This window comes from Salmo salar, chromosome ssa07 (genome assembly GCF_905237065.1).
Source record: "Salmo salar chromosome ssa07, Ssal_v3.1, whole genome shotgun sequence".
NCBI classification, from domain to species: Eukaryota; Metazoa; Chordata; class Actinopteri; order Salmoniformes; family Salmonidae; genus Salmo; species Salmo salar.
Window position 1 is genome coordinate 33,945,184 of NC_059448.1, and position 21,063 is coordinate 33,966,246.

Here is a 21,063-nt window from a genome sequence, read left to right on the forward strand (position 1 = left end):
GTAAATACATCCCATATTCATCTGTTTACTTAACTTCCTCTACTATTCGTGCTACAACTATTTACACATTGTTAAAAACACTGTACCAAGCTCATAATATAACATTTTAAACTTCTTTACCCTTTTGAAACCTTAATGAGTGCAAAGTTTACTGTATATTTTTTTGTTGATGTTGTTTTTTGTTTCTTCTCACTTTTGTTTATTGTTTATTTTACTTGCTTTGGCAATGTAAACATATGTTTCCCATGCCAATAAAGCCCCTTTGAATTAAATTGAGAGAGAGAGAAAGGGAGGAGGAGAAAAAGGATGGTGCGGCGGCGATAAGGACTGATTCTCAGACAGTGTAACGCTTTAGGTTTGGAGACGTAGCGGAGTCAGGCGCAGGACACAGGTTGAGTTCAAAACAGTCTCGTTTACTCAAAAACCAAAGTCAAAATCTCCAACAGCAAAATAACAGGGTGAGGAGAAACACCTCCAACAACCACTGACAAAGAACAATCACGGACAAAACAGAAATGGAAGCCAGAGGGTTAAATAGGGAACATAATAAGGGAATTGAAAACAGGTGTGTATAATTAAGACAAAACAAAACGAACAAGGAAACATGGATCGGTGGCGACTAGTAAGCCGGTGACGTCGACCGCTGAACGCCGCCAGAACAAGGAGAGGGGCCGACTTCGGCGGAAGTCGTGACAGACAGAAAGAAGAGGGAGAAAGAGAGCGAGATAAATAGTGAGATAAATAAATAGCAAGATAAATAGATAAATGATGGGGACTCAAGAGGACTCAAAAGTCTGAAAAAAGGTTATATTAACCAGTCGTATTCCCTCAGTATACCTGGCCCCCTTTGCCTGAAAAATGTCCTTCTCCTAAAATATGCCATAACTGCCTTCTGTCTGTCCTTCACAGGAGCATGCTCACATTCATTTTTAAAGGACACTGACTTGTCCTTGATGTCATCCAACTGGCCCCAACTGAAACCCCATTTAATGTTATTCCAGTGTGCAGCTCTTAACTGGAATCCCTAAAGCTTTGGTTCCCAAGTTCCCAAAATGCCAATGATACATTCAGAGAAAGACAAAAACCACTCCCCGGAAAACCAACTTCAATTTCAAGGGTAAGACATAACTTTTTGATTAATGTTTTGAATTGAACATTGTCAGGCTGTAATAATCATCTACAGAGAAAATATATTACAACCAACCATCATCATCTCAGTTCTGCCTTGAGTTTCTGTCTCGGCTAAATCCACCATGCTCAAATCCCCTCCTAACTCTCACGCACTAAAGGCATTCTAAAACCAGAGGGGCCTATTTGGTCGCAGTTCTAATAAATGCTGAAGGCAGTTCAGAGTGTACAGTAGTACTAACAAAAAATCAGCTTGATCAAAGGTAACAATTTAAATAGCTCTACATGTCAATTATAGTATACACTGAGTGTACAAAACATTAGGAACACCTTCCCTTTTCATGACATAGACTGACCAGGTAGATCAAGATGAAAGCTTTGATCCCTCATTGATGTTAAATCCACTTCTATCAGTGTAGATAAAGGGAACGAGACAGTTTAAAGAAGGATTTTTAATCCTTGTGACAATTGAGACATGGATTGTGTATCTGTGCCATTCAGATGGTGAATAGGCAAGATACAATATTTAAGTGCCTTTGAACAGGGTATGGTAGTAGGTGCCAGGCACACTGGTTTCTTTGTGTCAAGAACTGCAACGCTGCTGGGTTTTTCACGCTCAACAGTTTCTCGTGTGTATCAAGAATGGTCCACCACCCAAAGAACATCCAGCCAACTTGGCACAACTGTGGGAAGCATTGGAGTCAACATGGGCCAGCTTCCCTGTGGAACGGTTTCGACACCTTGTAGAGTCCATGCCCTGACGAATTGAGGCTGTTCTAAAGGCAAAAGGGGGTGCAACTCAATTTTAGGGAGTTGTTCCTAATGTTTTGTACCCTCCGTAGTAGTAAAGGAATAAAATTCCCAGAGTTTTTTTTTTTTAAACACTGAAGCTGAAGCTAAAGTTGCTTCAGTACAGGGGGAGTGGACAGTCCGGCCAAAGTTGCTTCAGTACCGGGGAGTGTACAGTCTTGCCACCTTCAATGCATACATGGTTGTATATTGGTATACCTGCATTGCACTGGAGTGGGTATGTCTTCCTTGTGGTCTGGTCTGTCTCCATAAATGGCCTCTGTTGTGCTGAGAAATACAATGCAGGGAAAATATCAAAATTGTAAACATCTAAACCATTCCGCAATTGACTATACAAACTCCTAGCACTGTATCACTCATCATCGCTCTTTCCAAAGCTCAGCCACCTCTATTGTGAGAGAATTGTAGAGAATACAAAAAATGTCACAGAGTATTTTATGCACTTCTCCATGTACTATAGTGTTTTAACATGCCAGATTTTCATCCATGTCAGTTTCCTTACAGGTATTTTTATATACACAAAGACATTCTCTAAAGATTGACCACATGGTCTAGATATCATAAACATGCATAAAGTCATACAGAGAGTGTGTTATTTTTTCCAGTGTGTAACTATGGGTCAAAGATCTCTCTGGAATTGAGAACCAAACTGGAAGAACATGCAGTGCTCCCCACGGAGATGTGTTTAATTTGCTTACAGGATTCATGAACTCTGCTTTTGACTCAGGAACTCAACTCTGCTCTCACTCACTATATCCTATCCTATAAAAAAAAGTTTTCTTGGCAAGAATAAGGGGAAAAAAACTTTGCAAACTCAGCCAAAATAGAAAATAAAGCAGTATAGGGGAGAAGAGAAAAACATGCCAGATTGCAGAGGGTTGATACAGTGCAAGGCAGCAAAGCCTTTCTCTCCCAAATGATTCACAGTGGAAAGAAAAGCCCTTTCCCTGTCCTCGCATGAACTTGAACATGAGCTTCCTGTTATATGCTGGGAGGAGGAAACACCCAGAGCAGAGAGCGAGTGGAGAGAGGCAGAGAGCAGGGTCATATTCACTAGGCACCAAATGGAAGAAAACAGACTCAAACAGGGAGGGACTATACCTATACGTGTCCAAAAAGAAACACATGTTTTCGTTTTCCATTGCAAAACCTTTCGCTACGGTGTCCACTATAAATACGACCCAAAGCTGAACAGAGCGGAGCGAGAGCAGAGAGCTCAGTCACACTGGTTGACAGAGGCAGGCCTTCTGTGTTTCGCCCCCTCCCTGGAAGAAAACTAACATGCCAAGGATCTCTCTCTCTCTGCTGCCTGAACTCTTCACCGAACGCCTAAGAAATTAGGTCAAAGCTGGAATCCGTTTGCAAAATTACAACAACAAAGAAGTTACCGCATTGCAAGTGTGATAAAAGAGAATTGCACGCTGCCCTATGTTTGCAACATACTTCAGTCTGAGACTGCCATCATTGAAGTCGTTTGTGGTGACGTCAAAATGAGGGGTTGCTGCTTTACCCACAGGTGTTCTGGCTCTGGCCCAACCCATCGGTTTCTGGGACCAATCAAATCCAAAAAGAAATCAAATTAAATGTTATTGGTCACATACACATGGTTAGCAGATGCTATTGCATCAAATGCTTGTGCTTCCAGTTCCGACAGTGCAGCAAAATCTAACATGTAATCTAACAATTCCACAACAACTACCTAATACACACAAATCTAGTAAAGGAATAGAATAAAAATACATCTAAATATATGGATGAGTAATGACAGAACAGCATAGGCAAAATGCAATAAATGGTATATATAACAGTATATAAATATGAGACGAGTGATTAAAGTGGCATTATTAAAGTGACTAGCGATCCATTTAATAAAGTGGCCAATGATTTAAATTCTGTATGTAGGCAGCAGCCTCTCTGTGTTAGTGATGGCTATTTAACAGACTGATGGCCTTGAGATAGAAGCTGTTTTTCAGTCTCTCAGTCCCAGCTTTGATGCACCTACACTGACCTCACCTTCTGGATGGTTGTGGGGTGAACAGGCAGTGGTTCGGGTGGTTGTTGTCCTTGATGATCTTTTTGGCCTTCCTGTGACATTGGGTGCTGTAGGTGTCCTAGGGGGCAGGTAGTTTGCCACCGGCGATGCGTTGCGCAGACCGCACAACCCTTTGGAGAGCCTTGCAGTTGTGGGCGGTGCAGTTGCCGTACCAGGCGGTGATACAGGCCAACAGGATGCTCTCAATTGTGCATCTGTAAAAGTTTGTAAGGTGACAAGCCAAATTTCTTCAGCCTCTTGAGGTTGTAGAGGCGCTGCTGCGCCTTCTTCACCACACTATCTGTGCGGGTGGACCATTTCAGTTAGTCCGTGATGTGTACGCCGAGGAACTTAAAACTTTCCACCTTCTCCACTGTTGTCCTGTCGATGTGGATGGGGGGTGCTTCCTCTGCTGTTTCCTGAAGTCCACGATCATCTCCTTTATTTTGTTGACGTGAGAGGTTGTTTTCCTGACACCACACTCGGAGTGCCCTCACCTCCTCCCTTTAGGCTGTCTTGTCGTTGGTAATCAAGCCCACTACTGTTGTGTTGTCTGCAAACTTACTGATTGAGTTGGAGGTGTGCATAGCCACGCAGTCATGGGTGAACAGGGAGTACAGGAGGGGGCTGAGCACGCACCGTTGTGGGGCCCCAGTGTTGAGGATCAGCGAAGTGAAGGTGTTGTTTCCTACCTTCACCATCTGGGGGTGGCTCGTCAGGAAGTCCAGGACCCAATTGTACAGGGTGGGGTTGAGACCCAGTGCCTCAAGCTTAATGATGAGCTTGGAAGGTACTATGGTGTTGAATGCTGAACAGCATTCTTACATAGGTAGTCCTCTTATCCAGATGGGATATGGCAATGTACAGTGTGATGGCGATTGCATCATCTGTGGACCTATTGGGGTGGTAAGCAAATTGAAGTGGGTCTAGGGTGACAGGTAAGGCGGAGGTGATATGATCCTTGACTAGTCTCTCAAAGCACTTCATGATGACAGAAGTCAGTGCTACGGGGCAATAGTCATTTAGTTCAGTTACCTTTGCCTTCTTGGGTACAGGAACAATGGTGGCCATCTTGAAGCATGTGGGGACAGCAGACTGGGCTAGGGAGAGATTAAATATGTCTGTAAACACACCAGCCAGCTGGTCTGCGCAGGACGTGGCTAGGGATGCCGTCTGGGCTGGCAGCCTTGCGAGTGTTAACACGTTTAAATGTCTTACTCACGTCGGCCACGGAGAAGGAAAGCCCACAGTCCTTGGTAGTGGGCTGCGTCGGTGGCACTGTATTATTCTCAAAGCAGACAAAGAAGGTGTTTAGGGTTGGGTTTAGGGGTGGTGTCTGTGACGTGGCTGGTTTTTCTTTTGTAGTCCGTGATTGTCTGAAGACCATGCCACATACGTCTCGTGTCTGAGCCGTTGAATTGTGACTCCTCTTTGTCTCTATATCGACATATCACTTGTTTGATTGCCTTGCGGAAGGAATAACTACACTGTTTGTATTCTGCCATATTCCCAGTCACCTTTCGATGGTTAAATGTGGTGGCTCATACTTTCAGTTTTGCGTGAATGCCGCCATCTATCCACGGTGTCTGGTTAGGGTAGGTTTTAATAGTCACAGTAGGTACATCTCCAATACACTTCCTTATAAACTCACTCACCGAATCAGCGTATACATCGATATTATTCTCTGAGGTTACTCAGAACATGTCCCAGTCTACGTGATCAAAACAATCTTGAAGAGTGGATTCTGATTGGTCAGACCAGCGTTGAATAGTCCTTAGCACGGGTACATCCTGTTTGAGTTTCTGCCTATAGGAAGGGAGAAGCAAAATGGAGTCGTGGTCAGATTTGCCTGAAAGGAGGGCGAGGGAGGGCCTTGTATGCATCGCGGAAGATAGAGCAGCAGTGATTCAGTGTTTTTCAAGCGCGAGTGCTACAGTCAATATGCTGATAGAATTTAGGTAGCCTTGTTCTCAAATTTGCTTTGTTAAAACCCCCAGCTACAATAAATGCAGCCTCAGGATATATGGTTTCCAGTTTGCATAAAGTCCAGTAAAGTTCCTTGAAGGCCGTCGTGGTATTGGCTTGAGGGGGGATATACACGGATGTAACAATAACCGAGGAGAATTCCCTTGGGAGATAATACGGTCGGCATTTGATTGTGAGGAATTCAAGGTCAGGTGAACAAAAGGACTTGAGTTCCTGTATGTTGTTACAATTACACCATGAGACGTTAATCATGAAACATACACCCCCATTCTTCTTCTTCCCGGAGAGATGATTATTCCTCTCGGCGCAGCACACAAAGAATCCAGGTGGCTATACCGACTCAGACAGCATATCCCGAGAGAGCCATGTTTCCATGAAACAGAGTATGTTACAATCCTTGATGTCTCTCTGGAAAGCAATCCTTGCCCTAATTTCATCTACCTTGTTATCTAGAGACTGGACATTAGCGAGTAATATACTCGGAAGCGGTGGGTGATGTGCGCGCCTCCAAAATCTGACCAGAAATCGCTCCAGACTCATTGCGGAGAAGAAACTAAAGCGTGTGGCGTAGCACTTGGCCATAGCAAGGACTTTGGGAAGCCAGGCAACCTCAGCTCAGCAACTAAAACAATAACAACGGTGGGCGGCCAGTTTTCCCTGCAAAGATATTATAGACAGAAAAAAATGTGTTGCACGCATACTGTAGTGTAGAAGCATGTGTAAAAGACGTCACAGTGCTTGCTTTGAAAGAACCACTTCCTACCGATTCGACCCATACCTGGCGCAAACTCTGGGCCTCTGCCTTGCTAGCACACATGACTGCCCTCCTGAAGTGTCTTACCAGTCACACCATGCGAAAAGCTAGCTATTCGCTGGCACAAGTGGGGACACTTCAGGCTGAGGAGTAAGTTTCACACATCCCCATGTGCTACACATGCACACACACACATACACACACACACACACACTGCAGCTAACTACACACAAAAGTCGTGTGACAGGGAAATCGTCTTACCAGGGAAATCGTATTACCAGGTGAACAGTGAAATATAATCTCCATAGACTACACTAGCTATATTTTACAGCGTCTGAGACGATTATCCCTACTTTAGCTTCACACTGCTACGGAAGGCTTTGTAGCATTTAAAACTACTGTCACAAGTCAAAACAAACTACTTCTGCACACATTCTGCAGAAACCTGGCTGAGCCAAAGCTGCAGCATCCTCCCTCTTTGAAACATCTGTTCTTCTTTCAAATTAAGACATGTTTATGATGCAGAACAGAAAAGCTCAGAACAGCACAGTCGTCCTCCTTTCCCTGACCTGAAATGGCCTCACAGGGACACCATCCAATGCATCATCATCATATCTAGTAAATTATTCATAGAGAAGAATATCAGGGCTCTGTGCCTGAGTTTATGTTTCAATCAATTTCTGGGGGTGAAAACAACAGTCGTACGGTGGATAATGGTCAGGACTGGAGAAGTGAGAGAGACATACCCTTGTGTGACTGATCTCCTGTTCATTCCAATCAAGACATTTTCTTGCTATGCTGTTCTAGAGTAAACTGAGGATAAATCAGTCCACTGACAAAGTCATGCCAATCACAAGTCCACAGGCTTTCTCTTTTTCTTTACTGCTTAGGATCTGAGAAACAAGCCCTTGTCCATTGTCTCCAGCCACCTGTGTTTGCCTCGTTGCCTCGTTTTCCAGAAAGCACAATGATTTTCCTTTTTATAGCCACAAGTGTGTTTTAGAAACATGCAATATACTGGTTATTAATATAGTACATTAAAGATGTCTATCTCCCTGAGCCATCGGGAGCCACAGGGTCATGTTGATCTGCTACATACTTGGCCCCTGTCTGCTCCTCTTTCCAGAGAGCAGCGAGGAGAGGAGAGAATGTGGCCGAAGACAAATGCCAAGGTTCTGTCATCCGTTGCTGCGGCTCCCAGAATTTTGGGAAACATCGCTGCAGTGCGATTGACAGGCTGAGTTCAGCACCAGAGTACCAGAGCACCAGGCAAGGCAACAGAAGAAGCTTCCAGTTGCAGACGCAGCACTAAAACAGCCAGATGTGCAGAAAGAAAACCTACGACAGTCTTATTAGGCCCGTCCGGCCCGGTCCAGGCCATGACACTTTTAACTTCGATTGTGTAAAATAAAAAAAAGCTTCCCAAACCGAATGTCAGGAGGAGCAAATTGAATGTTATCTTTCATAAGCAGGAGAACAGTGAGAGACAACTAATTAACAAATAGAAATGAAGGCGACAGATTGATTTCCCAAGTGTTGTCAGATAGAAAAACTTTCCCTTAATACTGTCCCTTAATGCTGTCAATTAGAAAATGTTTGATTTAAAGCTGTTGATGTAAATTAAGGCGGGGCATTACCCCTGAATATTGCTAATTATTTAAAGAGTATATATATATATATATATATATATATATATATATATATATATATATATAATATATATATATATATATACACACTTCCGTTCAAAAGTTTGGGGTCACTTAGAAATGCCCTTGTTTTTTAAAGAAAAGCTAATTTTTTACCCATTAAAATAACATCAAATTGATCAGAAATACAGTGTAGACATTGTTAATGTTGTAAATAGGGTTGCACATTTGGGGAATATTCAGAGGTGGAAACTTTCCGTGGGAATTAACGGGAATATATGGGAATTAACAGAAATATATGCACATTAATATTAATACCATTTAAATATAGATGTATTTTCCATTGGATATATTTACCATATCATATGGAGACAGAAACATAAACCTTTTACCTTATCATAAGTAGACATAATTGCAAATGATTAAAGCCTTCCAATAGAAATATAAAAAAAAGCATTTGTTACGAATTGAACTTTAACTAAATTAGTTGACTCTTCACATGGGATGATTTCACTGAACAACAAAAGAAAGGGAATATTGAATGATCCCCAATGATCCATCTCATCTCCCAAAAATGTTTTCAACATACATCTGTAAAATGATAGTCTATAAACTAAAGCTTTGGCTGTCTTCCTCTCAGGCTTCCATGTCTTCTCCCTGGACCTCCTCAATGTCCACCTCTTGAACATCAGACTCTGAGGCCTCAACTTCACTGTCACTTTCCAAGCTTGTTGAGGATGACAAGTTGTCAGGCTCAAAAAGCCTGAAATTTGCCCGGATGGCCACCAATTTTTCAACCCTTGTATTGGTCAGCCTGTTGCGTGCTTTGGTATGTCTGTTCCCAAACAAGGACCAGTTGTGCTCTGAGGCATCTGATGTTGGTGGGATTTGAAGGATGATGGAGGCAACAGGGGAAAGAGCTTCAGATCCACAAAGTTCCTTCCACCAGGTGGCTGAAGAGATATGTTGGCACGACTGCCATATTGCATCACCATTCCAAAACCCATGCTTGGAAGTATACTTTGCCAGACTGCCAAGAACCTTGCCCTCATCCAGGCCAAGGTGGCGAGACACGGTAGTGATGACAACATAGGCCTTGTTGATCTCTGCACCAGACAGGATGCTCTTGCCAGCATACTTGGGGTCCAACATGTACGCTGAGGCATGAATGGGCTTCAGGCAGATGTCTTCACACTTTTTAATGTATTTCAAAACTGCAGTTTCCTCTGCTTAGAGCAACAGTGAAGTGGGCAGGGCAGTACGGATTTCTTCCGACAGGATGTCATTGTCTCCCTCCATCCGTGCAATGGCTATTGCTATAGGTTTCAGGCTGCTTACCACTCTCTCCCAAAATACATCATCCAAGAGGATCCTCTTGATGGGGCTGTCCATATCGGCCATTTCTTGGAGAGACTCCTTCCCCTCCAGGAGACTGTCAAATATGATGACAACACCACCCCAGCGGGTGTTGCTGGGCAGCTTCAATGTGGTGCTCTTATTCTTCTCACTTTGAGAAGCAGTAGATTGCTGCTGTAACTTGATGACCCTTCACATACCTAACAATTTCCTTGGCTCTCTTGTACAGTGTGTCCATTGTTTTCAGTGCCATGATGTCCTTGAGGAGCAGATTCAATGCATGAGCAGCACAGCCAATGGGTGTGATATGAGGGTAGGACTCCTCCACTTTAGACCAAGCAGCCTTCATGTTCGCAGCATTGTCTGTCACCAGTGCAAATACCTTCTGTGGTCCAAGGTCATTGATGACTCTCTTCAGCTCAATTGCAATGTAGAGACCGGTATGTCTGTTGTCCCTTGTGTCTGTGCTCTTGTAGAATACTGGTTGAGGGCTGGAGATGTAGTTAATTATTACTTGCCCATGAACATTCAACCACCCATCAGAGATGACTGCAATACAGTCTGCGTTCTCTATGATTTGCTTGACCTTCACTTGAACTCTGTTGAACTCTGCAACCAACAAATGAGTAGATAAAGCATGTCTGACTTGAGGGGTGTATGCTGGGCGAAGAACATTCAGAAATCTTTTCCAATACACATTGCCTGTGAGCATCAGAGGTGGACCAGTTGCATACACAGCTCGAGCAAGACATTCATCTGCAATTCTCTGACAACGTTCCTCCATTGAGTCAAAAACACTTCTGATTCCAGGAGGACCATGAGCTGTTGCTATCAATAAGGTGTCACCTCGAATAGAAGTCGACTTTTGTCAGACGTTGCTTGTTGTGAGCGCTGAGGGAACTTTATGCACTTGGCCAGATGAGTCTGCATCTTTGTTGCATTCTTCACATATGATTTGGCACAGTATTTGCAACTGTACACAGCTTTTCCTTCTACATTAGCTGCAGTGAAATGTCTCCACACATCAGATAGTTCCCGTGGCATTTTCCTGTAAAGATTAGACTTTTTTTTTTTTAAAACAACAAATACAATTCCATGTACAGATAAATAGTTAAGCAGTTAGGTTAAACAACTCCTTTGTAAGATAAATGTTTTAAAATTAAACATGTATGGAAACAGGTGAATTAACATCCCTCAGTTAGCAGGCTCAAGCAAGCTAAAACCCACATGGTAGAAAAAATTAACTAACAGTAATTGTTAACAAGTTAGAAATTATTTAAACACACTTCGCTGTAGGCTACTATTTACTCGTTAACAAAAAATAATGTATGTCATGTAAAATATATTCACCCCACCCAGTACTGTAATCAAAACTTACCAGAAAGCATGTAGTCCTTGGCTCAGACAGTGTAGTAGTGTGGGCTCAATAGCGAATCAGCTGTACATGTGATGGAAGAGTGCACTGCAGATGTGATGGAAAAATGCACTGTGCATGCAGAGGGTTGCAATTCCATTGAATTGGGGATAGTTTAACCAAAATATGCCACAAGACCTAGAATTGACTTTGGTGTATCCCACAAAAAAAGGTTCACTGTTATAAGATCATTTTTTTGATGAATTTAAGCGAAACTTCCCAACTTCCCGGGCTTAACTTCCCATGGAAAATTTCCAGAAAAATTCCAGAAATTTACCGGAAAGTTTCCGACCCTTTGCAACCCTAGTTGTAAATGACTATTGTAGCTGGAAATGGCAGATTTTTTTATGGAATATCTACATAGGTGTACAGAGGCCCATTATCAGCAACCATCACTCCTGTGTTCCAATGGCACGTTGTGTTAGCTAATCCAAGTTGATCATTTTAAAAGGCTAATTGATCATTAGAAAACCCTTTTGCAATTATGTTAGCACAGCTGAAAACTGTTGTCCTGATTAAAGAAGAAATAAAACTGCCTTTCTTTAGACTAGTTGAGTATCTGGAGCATCAGCATTTGTGGGTTTGATTACAGGCTCAAAATGTCCATAAACGAAGCACTTTCTTCTGAAACTTGTCAGCCTATACTTGTTCTGAGAAATGAAGGCTATTCCATGCGAGAAATTGCCAAGAAACTGAAGATCTCGTACAACGCTGTGTACTATTCCCTTCACAGAACAGTGCAAACTGGCTCTAACCACAATAGAAAGAGGAGTGGGAGGCCCCGGTGCACAACTGAGCAAGAGGACAAGTACATTAGAGTGTCTAGTTTGAGAAACAGACGCCTCACAAGGCCTCAACTGGCAGCTTCATTAAATAGTACACGCAAAACACCAGTCTCAACGTCAACAGTGAAGAGGCGACTCCGGGATGCTGGCCTTCTAAGCAGAGTTGCAAAGAAAAAGGGTTTTTCTTTATTCTTTACTATTTTCTACATTGTAGAATAATAGTGAAGACATCAAAACTATTAAATAACACATATGGAATCATGTAGTAACCAACATCTTTTTAAACAAATCAAAATATATTCTAGATTTTAGATTCTTCAAAGTAGCCACCCTTTGCCTTGATGATAGCTTTGCACACTCTTGGCATTCTCTCAACCAGCTTCACCTGGAATGATTTTCCAACAGTCTTGAAGGAATTCCCACATATGCTGAGCACTTGTTGGCTGCTTTTCCTTCACTCTGTAGTCCAACTTATCCCAAACCATCTCAATTGGGTTGAGGTCGGGTGAATATAAAGGCCAGGTCATCTGATGCAGCACTTCTTGGTCAAATAGCCCTTACACAGCCTGGAGGTGTGTTGGGTCATTGTCCTGTTGAAAAACAAATGATAGTCCCAATAAGCGTAAACTAGATGGGATGGCGTATCGCTGCAGAATGCTGTGGTTAACTGTGCCTTGAATTATAAATAAATCACAGACAGTGTCACCAGCAAAGCACCCCCACACCATCACACTTCCTCCTCCATGCTTCACGGTGGGAACCACACATGCGGAGATCATCCATTCACAAACTGCATCTCACAAAGACTCATCAGACCAAAGGACAGATTTCCACGGTCTAATGTCCATTGCTCGTGTTTCTTGGCCGAAGCGAGTCTCTTCTTCTTATTGCTGTCCTTTAGTAGTGGTTTCTTTGCAGCAATTCGACCATGAATGCCTGATTCACGCAGTCTCCTCTGAACAGTTGATGTTGAGATGTGTCTGTTACTTGAATTCTGTGAAGCATTTATTTGGCCTGCAATTTCTGAGGCTGGTAATTCTAATGAACTAACTCTGGGTCTTCCTTTCCTGTGGCGGTCCTCATGAGAGCCAGTTTCATCATAGCGCTTGATTGTTTTTGCGACTGCACTTGAAGAAACTTTCAAAGTCTTGACATTTTCCAAATTGACTGACCTTCATGTCTTAAAGTAATGATGGACTGTCATTTCTCTTTGCTTATTTGAGCTGTTCTTGCCATAATATGGACTTGGTCTTTTACCAAATAGGGCTATCTTCTGTATACCACCCCTACCTTGTCACAACACAACTGATTGGCACAAACACATTAACGAAAGAAATTCCACAAATTAACTTTTTTTCAAGGAGCACCTGTTAATTGAAATGCATACCAGGTGACTACCTCATGAAGCTGGTTGAGAGAATGCCAAGACTGGTACTGTATATACATTATTATTGTTATTATGTATACAAAATACATAATCTCTCTCTCAGTTTAATTGTGCAACTGACAGCTTTGGCTGTGAGAGTCAACCTGTCATGTTGGGCTCCCGATTGGTGCAGCGGTCTAAGGCACTGCATCTCAGTGCAAGAGGCATCCCTACAGTCCCTGGTTCAAATCCAGGCTGAATCACATCCAGGTGTGATTGGGACTCCCATAGGGTGGTGCACAATTGGTCTGTGTTTGGCCAGGGTAGGCCATCATTGTCAATAAGAATTTGTTCTTAACTCACTGGCCTAGTTAAATAAAAAATTGAGGGCCTACTCTGAGTACTGACCCCAGCACTTGTGCACACCTGTGCACTTAACACAGAAAATATGTGCCGTGACTGACAAGGCTCAAATGAAGAAGTAATCAACATTTTCTGCCAAGTTTACAGCAGATATTTTGAATCATTGTCTCTAAACATAAGCCTTTTCAGATAGATGAAGGATGGTCAGGGGGTATAGTCAGAGTATGTGATATTTTTCACATGAACAGGTTTTCCCACTGACTATTTTATTTACAAATGACAGGCTTATACATTCTCCATAGAACTAATAACCATTACTTGGTAATCATTATAAATAAGAAATGAAAGTTTCACTCAATGTTTTTCATTTGTAATGCAGCACTAAAATGTAATGCATTATGCACTGAATCATATTACAATATGTTTCACCCAGCAATCACAGTACAGTAATTTAAAAAAGTCAAATGCGACGTAAATCAGAAAAATATTTTGGCTGATTTCTCATTACGATTTAAACTGTTTTCATGTCCCTGAATAGTTACATAATAAAACAATTTTATACCTACCTGTTATAACAATGTCTATAACATGCATTCTTCAAATCTTTGACTTTCTGTTGATCTGAAATGTCCACTTCTTCAATGTCCAAGGTTGAGCAGCCAGCACAGAAACAGAAAGCACAGCACATTTTAGCACTTTTATAGAAATACCCTTGTATCTTTGCATCTGAAAATTACAAATGATCACCATCAAAAAAGGCAAATAGTGAAAATAGGCTATTTTCTTCCACAGACACACAGGATGCATTGCTGAGATTATTATCAACATCATAGCAAAACACCAACTAATTTCAACTCCTCAAAGAAGGCAATTGTCTCCCAACTTTCAATAGATCTCTTTTTGTCCCATACTATGTGAATCATTATAAGACTCAAGGACTGAATAGCCTGCTAAATATATACAACCAAACACAAAACGTCCATATGGGCTCTTCTCGAGTCTAAAATATATTTTTAAATTGGTTTAGGCCTATAGAGGCCAAATGTGACATTTGGGCTTCAAGCCTCTATAGGCCTAAACCTATTTAAAAATATATTTTAGACTAGAGAAGATCCCATGTGGATCCCACGGAACAACATAACATTGTTGGGGGCTATTTAGTTTGCGGTTGAAATAATTACCCGCGAAAACGTAATTCCCTCTTGCCTACGGACGAGACGAGATTGTTGACCATCTCAGTCTCTGATTCGTGTCATCCACTGCACTGAAAATACATGCTATCCACCGGCAGACAGCACACGATTTGAAACGGCCATTCCCTACAATAAATGCGGTTTGTTTTTATGGAGCACATTAACTTACGTTTAGTTGCTTGTCTTCAAAACATCTGTATTTTCCTTATATCTCCTCGTAGTTTGTCATTGAATCACAGAAAATATATATTTCTTATGGAAAAAAGATGAATGTCGATTTGACAAGGACGCCAATTTCAAGATGAAGTTCAAGTTCAAGTCCAAGTCTTGAGCGACCATCACCCTGTCTCTCCCTCACGTCCAATTCCACTCCCCCGTAAGTATTGTGTCCTCGCTGCACGGTCGCAACAACGATGCGAGTGTGAGAAAAGAAGACTAGGCTGTGTAGTGACACGCGCTCTGAGTAGATACATTGTAACATTGTAGCAAAGTAGGCCTATATAACCTTCTGCAAAGAAGCATCGATAGCAAAATAAGATGTGATGAGTTCGCCGACTCTTTTAAAAATATTAATTGAGAATAGGCTACCAACATTTCCTCGCTTGCCACATCGGTGGCGGGGCCGGACTATCAGTAGACCCGACAAACTCACTGTGTTCCTTCTGCCATTGCTGAAATAGATTTGCGAAGTTCAGCTAAGGTGAACTGTGATTCGCAGCTGCCTGCCTGTCGCTGCACTATCTCAGATATGAAAACCACTGGACCTAGCATAGTCCTACTACAATTACATATTTACAAAAGATAAGAGGTGTCGATAGTGTGGAGCATTAGCCTACTGCAAACAAACAGCCATACACACGCATCCGTTTTTATTGAATACATGCATGCAAAACTATTTAATATAGCTATAAAAAACTCGAGGCACCACGTTTTGGCTACTCCTGTTCATTTCTTTATTACACTCGTTTTTATTACACGTGTTACCACATTGAAGTTGTTCCATAATAAAACATGGAAAACATTGCTTTTCAATAACGCAATCAGAATTTGTTTGGTCTATTCAAGTGTTAAATGGAGTCCTTCACTTCCAATGTATACCTACTAGAATAGACCTGACACTCGTGTTCATATAGGCTAGCCTAGCCTACTGTCGGCATATTTTGTCATTTTACCGAGGCAGTTTCAAGTAAATGCAAATGAGAAGCATAGGTCTAGGTCTCAAACACAAGTTCTGTCAATATAGGCCATCATATCAATTTCATAATAATTTCCAGGCATTTGGGCCTAGCCTATTTTCCAAAAATACCTTAGCCAAAAAGGCACCCAATAAACGAGTAGGCTAGGCCTATGCACAATGCACCTGTTTAATCTACCTGTGTCAACTGGAATAAAGCATGTGCTGTTGTATATATTTTTCCCCTCCAGGCATGGAGTGTCAAGTGATTTCATGCCTGGACTTGTGATTAGGCTATATGATTTCATGTCAACAGATATGATTTAGCTATTGTATTCTGTTATATGAGGGTTCAACATGTTTATAGGAATTCTAGATGAGCGGTAGCTAATTTGTGGTATGATAAAAGTATTGTAAAGTATTATTTGTAACTGCTTTGCTTTAAATTATTGTGCAAGACAAGACACTTTTCCCCATAATTAGCCTCGGGCTAGAAGACACTTTTCCTCATAATTAGCCTATGGCTATAACACACTCTGGTGACTTTACAGGCTATAGACTACTGTGCTCCCGTTATTTAAATTGGATAACAGGGTTCCCATAGGCCTGTAGTTCAGGAAAAAATTCTACACATGTATTTGGTTTTAGATTTTTTTTAATAAGTATTCACACTCCTGAGGCAATACTTTGTAAAAGCACCTTTGGCAGCGATTACAGCTGTGAGTGTTTATGGATAAGTCTCTAAGAGCTTTCCACACCTGGATTGTGCAACTTTTTCCATTATTCTTTTCAAAATTCTTCAAGCTCTGTCAAATTGGTTGTTGATCATTGCTATACAACCACTTTCAGGTCTTGCCATAGATTTCCAAGTAGATTTAAGTCAAAACTGTAATTCGGCTTTTCAGGAACATTAACTGCCTTCTTGGTAAGCAACTCCAGTGTAGATTTGGCCTTGTGTTTTAGGTTATTGTCCTGCTGAAAGGTGAATTCATCTCCCAGTGTCTGGTGGAAAGCAGACTGAACCAGGTTTTCCTCCAGGATTTTGCCTGTGCTTAGCTCCATTCGGTTTCTTTTTTATTCTGAAAAAAATCCCCAGTCCTTAATGATTACAAGCATATCCATAACATGATGCAGCCACCACTATGCTTGAAAATATGGAGAGTGGTACTCAGTAATGTGTTGTATTGGATTTGCCCCAAACATAACACTTTGTATTCAGGACAAACAGTTAATTGCTTTGCCACATTTTTTGCAGTTTTACTTCAGTGCCTTGTTGCAAACAAGGATGCATGTTTTGGAATATTTGTATTCTGTACAGGCTTCCTTATTTTCACTCTGTCAATTAGATTAGTATTGTGGAGTAACTACAAATGTTGTTGATTGCTTCGTGCTTCTACACCTGCATTGCTTGCTGTTTGGGGTTTTAGGCTGGGTTTCTGTACAGCACTTCAAGGTATTGCTGATGTAAGAAGGGCTATATAAATACATTTGTTTTGATTTGATTTGATCCATCCTCAGTATTCTACTGTCACACCAATTAAAATTGGCCTCATGGTGAAATCCCTGACCGGTTTCCTTCCTCTTCAGCAACGGAGATAGGAAGGACGCCTGTATCTTTGTAGTGACTGGGTGTATTGATACACCATCCAAAGTGTAATTAATAACTTCACCATGTTTAAAGGGATATTTTATGTCTGCTTTTTATATTTTTACCAATAGGTTCCCTTCTTTGCAAGGCATCTGAAAAACTTCCTGGTCTTTGTGGTTGAATCTGTGTTTGAAATTCACTGCTCGACTGAGGGACCTTGCAGATAATTGTATGTGGGGGGTGCAGAGATGAGGTAGTAATTCAAAAATCATGTTAAACACTATTATTGCACACAGAGTGAGTATTATGTGACTTGTTAAGCACATTTTTACTCCTAAACTTATTTAGGCTTGCCATAACAAAGGGGTTGAATATTTATTGACTCAAGACATTTCAGCTTTTAATTTTTTATTAATTTGTAAACATTAAAAAACATAATTCCACTATGACATTATGGGGTATTGTGTGTAAGCCATTGACCAAAAAAATCTTATTTTAATTTATTTTAAATTCAGCATGTAACACAACAAAATGTGAAAAAAGTCTGGTGGCATAATAAATCCTATTAACGAGATAGTAAGTAATAATAATGAGATACTAAGTAATAATAATGAGATACTTAAGCAATAAGGCATGAGAACCCAGGGATTATTGTGTGATAACTCCTAACTAAGGGCTGTTCTTAGGTCCGAGGTGAAACCTAAATCTGATGTCAACCAGATGTCATCAAACAGGCACATCAACAAAACTCTCCAATACATTAATATAACAATATCACCACAAACTCGCTCGCTCGCACGCACGCATGCAAACACACACACACAATGTGAGATTGATTATAGGATATACATACGGTTATGCTTGAAAGTTGAGGAGGACCTGATGCAAAGTGCACATTGAATTCATGTGATAGAGACCGCCTAAAACGCATCTCATAATAATGACTTAGCATCTCATAATAATGACAACCTATCTTCTAATTATGACTTAGCATCTCATAATTATGATTTAGCATCTCATAATAACGTCTTAATATCACATAATTACACAACACAATGCCACAGATATCTCAAGTTTTGAGGGAGTGTGCAATTGGCATGCTGACTGAAGGAATGTCCACCAGATCTGTTGCCAGAGAATTGAATGTTAATTTCTGTACCATAAATCGCCTCCAATGTCGTTTTAAAGAATTTGGCATACGTCCAACCAGCCTCAAAACCGCAGACCACGTGTAACCACGCCAGGCCAGGACCTCCACATCCACCTTCTTCACCTGCGGCATCATTTTACATTTTTTTTACATTTTAGTCATTTAGCAGACGCTCTTATCCAGAGCGACTTACAGTAGTGAATGCATACATTTCAAACATTTCATTTCATACATTTTATTTATTTATTTTTTTATTTAATTTTTTTTCCTGTGCTTCGTCTGAGACCAGCTACCCGGACAGTTGATGAAACTGTGGGTTTTCTCAACCAAAGAATTTCTGCACAAACTCATAAACCGTCTCAGGGAAGCTCATCTGCATCCTCGTCATCCTCACCAAGGTCTTGACCTGACTACAATTCGGCGTCGTAACCAACTTCAGTGGGCAAATGCTCACTTTCGATGGCTACTGGCATGCTGGAGAAATGTGCTCTTCACGGATGAATCCCGGGTTCAACTGTACCAGGGAGATGGCAGACAGTGTGTATGGGGTCATGTAGGCGAGCAATTTGCTGATGTCAATGTTGTGAACAGAGTGCATCATGGTGGCAGTGGGGTTATGGTATGGGCAGGCATAAGCTACGGACAACAAACAAAATAGCATTATATCTATCGCAATTTGAATGCATAGAGATACCGTGACGAGATCCTGAGGCCCATTGTCATGCCATTCATCCGCCACCATCAACTCATGTTTCAGCATGATAATGCACGGCCCTATGTTGCAAGGATCTGTACACAATTCCTGGAACCTGAAAATGTCCCAGATCTTCCATGGCCTGCATACTCACCAGACATGTCACCCATTGAGTATGTTTGGGATGCTCTGGATCGATGTGTACGACAGCGTGTTCCAGTTCCCGCCAATATCCAGAAACTTCGCATAGCCATTGAAGAGGAGAGGGACAACATTCCACAGGCCAAAATCCACAGCCTGATCAACTCTATGCGACGAGACGAAGACGTGTCACACTGCATGAGGGAAATGGTGATCACACCAGATACTGACTGTTTTTCTGATCCACAACCCTATGAATATCTGTATTCCCAGTGATGTGAAATCCATAGATTAGGGCCTAATGAATTTATTTCAATAGACTGATTTCCTTATGTGAACTGTAACTCAGTAAGATCTTTGAAATTGTTGCATGTTGCGTTTATATTTTCGTTCAGTGTAGTATCATTCCGTATGTCAGTAAGATTACAGTAATATCCTGGGTCTGAGTTAAGTGGACTGCACTCAGTGACCCTACAGTATAGATCCCTACCGACAAATGTAATGAGCTTAAAGATGTGTGTCAAGTGTGTGTGTGTGTGTGTGTGTGTGTGTGTGTGTGTGTGTGTGTGTGTGTGTGTGTGTTTTTGTAGAGCAGGTTCCGATGATGCAGGACTCTTGTTTATCCGTGCATTAAGAATAAATTAGATCACACAGTTTTTGCTAACATTGCAAAATACTGTGTCATTCACATATTCATTCCAAATAGCAATGTTTGCAAGATCACACAGTAAGCCTATGAGGCAAATGAGAAGATATTATCTGCATTTAACCCATAATAAATTATTCAAAATGATGTACATGCCCACTAACTTATACTGTATAAATTAGTGGACAATAATTTAACAACAGTTTACAAGCAAAAACAAATTACATGCTCTGATTTAGATTCACACGATATTAAAGTAAATCTTGATTTCTCAAATTTCACGAATTGAGTTGAATAACTTCTATCAAAGACTCAAAACCTGTAGCTTTCACAAGACTATTTCTCCCAATTTCCTCCAGCACCAACTGTATCTGAGGTACAGAGGGAAGGAGTGAATGAAGGAGGAAGGGGATAAACTGGAGGGTGAGGGTAGCTCCATTTCACACTAAGGCCTGTGCTAATTTGCAATCAGACACTCTCTTTGAGTTCTCTCTCCATGCCTCCAGACAGTGTAAATGGCAGCTGAGACAAAGCAGCCATTCTCTGGGGCCTGAGCAGCCGACCAGCCAGGGCCCTAGCTAGCTCGCACTTTTATTTCAGGCCATTGCTCTCAGACGGAGACCATTCTGGGACGGGAGAGAGTTAAGGGATGGCAACGACGGCCAAGGAGGCGGAACCAAAGCAGGACAAACTGCAAACTGAACTTCCCCCCTCCATTCCCTCCTTTCCTCCTCACCAAAGACATGCTGAGGTGCCACACCCTAGGGCCTAGGCAGGCACTGTGTGTTCAGGCCTCTGGGGTAGTTCTACTCTTTTAACATCTAATATCCATGG

The 21,063-nt window shown here is 41.5% G+C and overlaps 1 long non-coding RNA gene across 1 annotated transcript; it reads right to left on the reverse strand.

Moving 5' to 3' along the window:
- Positions 1-392: 392 nt before the first annotated feature.
- LOC106609101 (uncharacterized) lies at positions 393-15,595 on the reverse strand. The gene is made up of 3 exons (XR_006770625.1): positions 15,006-15,595; positions 14,210-14,279; positions 393-2,205 (listed from the first exon to the last, which is right to left on the reverse strand). It is a non-coding gene; the product is annotated as an uncharacterized lncRNA (long non-coding RNA).
- Positions 15,596-21,063: the final 5,468 nt, after the last annotated feature.